General features: G+C 43.5%; 1 pseudogene across 1 annotated transcript; it reads left to right on the top strand.

Annotated features, from left to right (window-relative positions):
- Positions 1-3777: 3777 nt before the first annotated feature.
- On the top strand, positions 3778-4647 carry LOC147377730 (small cysteine and glycine repeat-containing protein 9 pseudogene; annotated as a pseudogene). Its single transcript, XR_015141171.1, has one exon. The product of XR_015141171.1 is annotated as a small cysteine and glycine repeat-containing protein 9 pseudogene (transcript).
- The last annotated feature ends 2057 nt before the right edge of the window (positions 4648-6704 follow it).

Raw genomic sequence — 6704 nt, 5'->3', positions numbered from 1 at the left:
TGATATCATATTGTATTTATATTTTCATCCTTGTATCAGGAACACAGAAGTGAAACGATAAAGGGCCAGTTGAAGAGTAATGAGGAAGTTGCAATGGATTGAATGTTTCTGTTCCCCCAAAATTCATATCCTGAAATCCTAACCCCAATGTGGTATTAATAGGAGGCCTTTGGGAAGTGATTAGGTCATGAGGATGGAGCTCTCATGAATGAGATTAGAGCCCTTTTAAAAGGGACCACTGAGATCTCTCTCACCCTCTTTCTACCATGTAAGGATACAACTGGAAGCTGGGTGTCTGCAACCTAGAAGAGAGTTCTCACCAGAACCTCACACTGCTGGCCCTCTGATCTCAGACTTCCAGTCTCCAGAACAATGAGAAATAAATTCCTACTGTTAATAAGCCACTCTGGTATTTGGTTATAGTGGCTCAAACTGAGATGATGTTAAATCCAGGTTAAACTTGGGTTAAAGTTAAACTTTAATTTGGGTTAAAGGACCACCATGGAGGCTTCCAAACAGAAGCCAAGAAGAAGGCCATGGCAGGCTACCTAGCCTATAGGCGATATAAATTGGGGTGGGGGGATGAGCTGTGGGAGAAGCATGGAGCTGAGTGTGTCCATTGCATTCATTCTCCCAGTTCTGTTTTTATGCCCCTTTTCCTTATCGTCTTTCTCTTCTCCACAACCTAGGTCTTTTGGAAGCCCTTTGAGTTCCCTGGGGTACCCAATATTATAGAAAAGACCGTCTCCCCAGGCCCCTTCCTCAGGTCTCCTGTCTTTTCAGTAATGTCTGTGGCAGCCAGGAGTCAGCAGGCAAACCCCACTTCCAACAGTTGCCCTTCCCCTCACCAAGCATCGCTTGTGTTTCTTGGTGTTCCGTTTTTCACTTCCTGCAGGGGTGCGAGATAAAATGTTGGCTTACAATTGACTAGCAAGACCGTGTGAACGTCGTCTGGCATTTTTGCTTGTGTGTGTGTGTCTTTCTACTCCACTTTTAGAAAGGGAAGGCAGGATTTTGTTTTGTTGGCATCAGTAGAATTTCCTATGGTGTTCTTACTGTTACTGCCTGCCTTGTGACATTTAGCACAAAAGAAGCTACATGAAAATGCAGATCAATTTACTCTAGCAAGCATTTTCTGAGCATTTCTGCTCGTAAGTACGGCAGCAGGGAGAAGTAAGAGTGGATGAGGCCTCTCCTGTCCTCTTTCACCAGCCAGCTCAGGGGCTTAGCCCCTTCAGAATCACATGTCCAGGGGCTTCTCCCAAGAAGAGGAAAGAAGAATTTTACCCCAAATCCTTTTGCAGATTTCATGGGGCTGTTTCTAAACTTGCATTGTTGTCCAGAACAGCTTGGCATGGATTATCCCTATTACATTTCTGTGTGTGCTCAGTTGCTAAGTCACATCCAACTCTTGTGACCCCATAGACTGTAGCCTGCCAGGTTCTTCTGTTCATGGAAAATTCCATGAATACCAGAGTGGGTTGCCATTTCCTACTTCAGGGGATCTTCCCAACCCAGGGATTGAACCTGCATCTCTTGCACTGGCAGGCCGATTCTTTACCACTGGATCCATTCACATTTCTATAGGGCACTAGATTTCAATGGGAGGCAATTTTGCACCCCCCCCCACCCACCCACCCAGGGCACTTGACAATATTTGGAGACATCTTTGGTTGTCAGAATTGAGGAAGAAGTTGTCATAACTAGTGGGTTGAGGCCAGAGATACTGCTCCACATTCCGCATAGGACTCCCTTCACAGCAAGGAAACCTCTGACTCAAAACGTCAGTAGTGCCGAGTCTGAGATAGTGTTTTATCTCTCCAAAGCATCTCCCCATCTAGTATTTCGCAACAATATAATTGCCTGAGACTTGCTTGAAAGAAAACTGTCCTTCAGTTAGTTAATAAAGGTGGGCAGAGTTCTTGGTGTGGACCAAGTTCTGTGCTGGGAGATGTAAGTGGAAATTTTGTGTGACTATTTGATCTGTGATTTAGAATAGGAAGTAAGACTGGGTAATAGGGTCACGTGAAATGTGCCACAGGGAAGGTGTCAGTCAATTACCAGGATATCTTGAATATTATTAACAAAATATATGTATGTACACAGTTAAAATAATTCTAAGTTGCCCTCTCTCATCCCACCTCACCCTCTAGGCCACTCTGCAAAGGCAATATTGCCATCTTGCCAATCATTTCTGCTAGGAGCTGCCCCCACCCCCACATTTCTTTTCTATTTTTAAAAACTATTTATTTATATGAGTGTGCTTGGTCTTAATTGCATCACATGGGATCTTTGATCTTCACTGAAGCATGTGGGACCTGGACCAAGAATTGAACCCTGGACCCCTGCATTGGGAGTGTGAAGTCCTAGCCACTGGACCACCAGGGAAACCCTCATATTTCTTATTAATTCCTTGAATGACTGTTTCTTGGTAGCCATTGTTAGTTTTGTTAAAATGAGGATTGAACTCTTTTATGTCACTCCTAATGTATTAATATTTATGTCACTATTTTTAGTAAAATCTGTAACTGATGATAAAATTTTACAATATAAATATGACTCATCACAGAATAAAAATTATATACTGTGATTATATTCCTTTTTTTCTGGATGGGCTTCCTTGATAGTTGAGTTGTGACTCAGCTGGTAAAGAATCAGCCTGCAATGTGGGAGACCTGGGTTTGATCCTTGGGTTGAGAAGATCCCCTGGAGAAGGGAAAAGCTGCCCACTCCAGTATTCTGTGGCCTGGAGAATTCCATGGACTATATAGTCCATGGGGTCGCAAAGAGTCAGACACATCTGAGTGACTTTCACTTTTCTGGAGTATTTTCCTTTTTATTTTTAATTTTTTTGGTTTTTGTATTGTTTCTCTTCATCTCTCTGCCACTGTGGGCCATATGATTTTGCATATAAGATTTTCCTCTTAGATATCAATCAATAAAAACTCTTCAAGCACCCAAATTCATTTTTCATTTTAGTATCAATAAAAATTCTTCAAGCACCTAAATTCATTTTTCCTTCTAGCTAGGAAATGCTTTCTTATTTTATGTATGTGTATATGTATGTATTTGTTTTTTGATGTGGATCAATTTTTAAGTCTTTATTGACTTTGTTACATATTGCTTCTGTTTGATTTTTGTTGTTGCTGTTGTTTTTGCCAAAGGCACCTGTAACTTCAGCTCCTTGACCAGGAATTAGACATTCACCCCTTGTACTGGAAGGCGAAGTCCTAACAACTAGACTACCAGGGAAGTCCAAGCTTTCTTATTTTAATCGCAATAGGAATTTTTACAGGAAAAAGTCATTGAAAAAGTTTATTCATAAGCCAGCACACAAAGTGAAACCTACTACATAATGGAACACAGTGGCCATCCTTAAACCATGTGGTGAGGACCTTCCAGTCCCCAGTAAAGAGGCTCTGGTGAGGGGACTGGGGCTGCTATTGAACTTGGCAATGACTTTTGAGGCTGAGACCGCTTTAATTTCTCCAGTCTTTGGAAAGAGGACTTCTGGGCCGTACACAGAAATAGCCTCCTGATAGTGTTTATTTGCTGTTCAAATGTCATTTCAAGCACAACATGTTGTGTTAGGTGAGACTTCTTTGTGTGCCCATGACCGATCATAGCACCCCCTTTTCCAGAGTTCCCAGGGGCCCTCACTGGAATGTTTAGGGTGTTTGACTTAGAAAAATAAACATCATCTAGTAAATCTTGCTGACATTCCTAAAAAGGGTACTAATTAATATATTATGATGTTCTTCCATGACTACAGAGCCAAATAGCAACAGGGAAGTGGTCATGTGTCTTCCCTCTCCTCTTCCCAGAGCTGGTATATAAGGGTCCCCTCCAGCAGAAGCTGACATTCGACCTCCCTCACCTCCTGAGTCTCCTTCCTCACCTCTCCTGAGTCCTCTCTACTGACACCATGGGCTGCTGTGGTTGTGGAAGTTGTGGTGGCTGCGGTGGTGGCTGTGGTGGTGGCTGCGGCGGTGGCTGTGGAGGTGGCTGCGGTGGTGGCTGTGGCAGCTGCAACAGCTGCAGATGCTACCGGGTGGGCTGCTGCACCAGCTGCTGCCCCTGCTGCTATGGCTGCTGTGGGGGCTGCTGCAGCGTCCCCGTGGTCTGCTGCCACCGCCGCACCTGCAGCTGCAACTCGTGTGGCTGCGGCGGTGGGAAGGGCTGTTGCCAGCAGAAATGCTGCTGCCAGCAGAAGTGCAGCTGCCAGAAGCAATGCTGCCACTAGGCTGCCAGTCTGGCCTCTGGGAAGGTGCTGCTGGTAACTGTCTCGTTGGTAAGATTTTCTTTCTTTCTGCCAGTCCTCCCTGATTTGAATGTCATATAGGTGACTTGAGATGAATTCTCATGCTGAGGAATTTAATTCATATCCTCTGGTCACTGGGATTCTGCCTCCAAATGAAAAACACCCACACAGTCTTTCTCCATCCATCACCAAAGTATGAGCCCCACAAAATGGAGTGATGATTTTTAATGCTATGCTTTCTCGAAATTTTACTGTTGAAATGTTTGTTTTATCTCTTTCTCCTTCTCTCTGTGGTTTCTGCATTCTCTGTCTCTGCTACTATTTTCTGATTCTGTAAACCGTAGACAGTTCTTTTCCTAATAAACCACAAAACTGGCATTCAAAAATGTGTCAATATCTCCTCTTTTTTCATTGTTTGAATGTGTCTCATGCAAAGATGCAACTAAACCCACTGAAGTGAGTAAGACCCTCTGATGTTTTCTGAGATAGATTTAAAGTAATTAATGAATAATCTGTCCCTAATAGGTTTTCACATGATGGTAAAAATTTGGTGGTTGTGGTTCATATATACAGTGGAATGTTACTCAGCCATAAAAAGGAGTGAATTTGAATCCATTGTAATGAGGTGGATGAACCTAGAGCCTGTTATAAAGAGGGAGGTAAGTTAGAAAGAGAAAAATATTGTATATTAGCACATATATATGGAATCTGGAAAAATGGTTTTGATAAACCCATTTGCAGGGCAAAAACAGAGACGCCGATGTAGAGAATGGATATGTGAACACAGTGGGGGAAGGAGAGAGTGGGACGAGTTGAGAGAGTAGCCCTGACATATATACACGACCATGTGTAAAATAGAGAGCTGGTGAGAAGCTGCTGTTAGCACAGAGAGCTCAATTTGGTGCTCTGTGACCACCTAGAGGGGTGGGATGGGGATGGGGTGGGATGGGGAGCTGGGAGAGAGGCTCAACAGAGAGAGGATATATGTATACATAGAGCTGAGTCACTTCACTGTACAGCAGAAACCATCACAACATTGTAAAGCAATTATATTCCAATAATAAATTTAAAAAAATTTGTGGCTTCAACTCTCCTCTTACGTAAGTGAGAAAAGGATTCTAGGAACACCATATCAATGAACTCATATGACATAACTTTCTCTCTACCCCTAGATAACCTTCTAACAGATTTTGATCTCAGTGTCTACCGCCAGATGAAATTCGATGCCTAAAGCAATGTGTATTTGTTTAGGTCTTGGTTATCTTAGTTTATTTGTGTAGGTCTTATTTGTTTAACATCTGACTACAATTTAGTGAGATTTTAAAATTTCATTACCAGTACTAGTCAACTTTCTTTCGGAAGATTATGATTATAAAATACTGGTCTGGTCATGAGTGAATAAATCTATTAGTAAGAGAAGGCAATGGCACCCCACTCCAGTACTCTTGCCTGGAAAATCCCATGGACGGAGGAGCCTGGTGGGCTGCCATCTATGGGGTCGCACAGAGTCAGACACAGCTAAAGTGACTTAGCAGCAGCAGCAGCAGCAGTGAGTTACTGAAACACTACCCACTTTGATTATATTCTATCATAAGTGAACATTGTAGGAACATAAAAATGAAGAGGTTACAACAAGTACTTTCAATCACATCTCTCACAGTGCCTTGAAGGTGAAACCACTTAGAGTGTACGATGTTGATAAACCCACCCTCGGAATGCAGTGCCCTTAGGATTTTCTACCTAAATCTGTTCCCTGGTCAAAGCAAGAGATGAAGAAAGGGGCAGGTCACTGCATCAGTGGTCAGGCAGTTGCTGAGAAGGTGACTTATTCCTTCTGGACTTTGCTGGGACCACAGAGGTCCTGCCCTCTGTGTCTTTCCCACTCCCCTGGGCAGTGCTCACAGGGGGTGGATACTTTAGAAGTGTTGCATTGAAAAGAACTTCAGAAGACACTGGTTCTGGGTGCAAGGTTACAGCACACACGCAAAAACAATGACACGCGCTTCTCTGGTGACTCAGCGGTAAAGAACCCATCTGCCAGTGCAGGAGACGTGGGTTTGATCCTTGGGTCAGGAAGATCCCCGGGAGAAGGAAATGGCAACCCACTCTGGTATTCTTGCCTGGGAAATCCCATGGACAGAAGAGCCTGGCAGGCTACAGTCCATGGGGGTCGCAAAGAGTTGGGCACAACTTAGCAATTAAACAACAGCAACAATAACAACAACAACAGGGGTGCGTCTAGGAAGAGGCTGTGGGAGGATTTAACAAGGCTCAGGGAAAAACAGGCCCTTCCCACCCGGCCCAGTCTGTGTTCAGATGTCCCTAGACAATGAGGAGTGATCCTGCTTACTGGGGGGTTATTACTCGTTACTATTTGCCAGCCTTCACATTAATAAGTGCATCAAAGGTTAATAATATAAATAAGTGAATTTGCTTCAGCCTA

Source organism: Bos grunniens, chromosome 2 (assembly GCF_055505025.1).
Source record: "Bos grunniens cultivar Pamir isolate PY7600 chromosome 2, Bosgru_T2T1.0, whole genome shotgun sequence".
In the NCBI taxonomy this organism is placed as follows: domain Eukaryota; kingdom Metazoa; phylum Chordata; class Mammalia; order Artiodactyla; family Bovidae; genus Bos; species Bos grunniens.
Note: the sequence above shows the minus strand (reverse complement) of the source record. Positions and strands in the feature narration are given on the sequence as shown.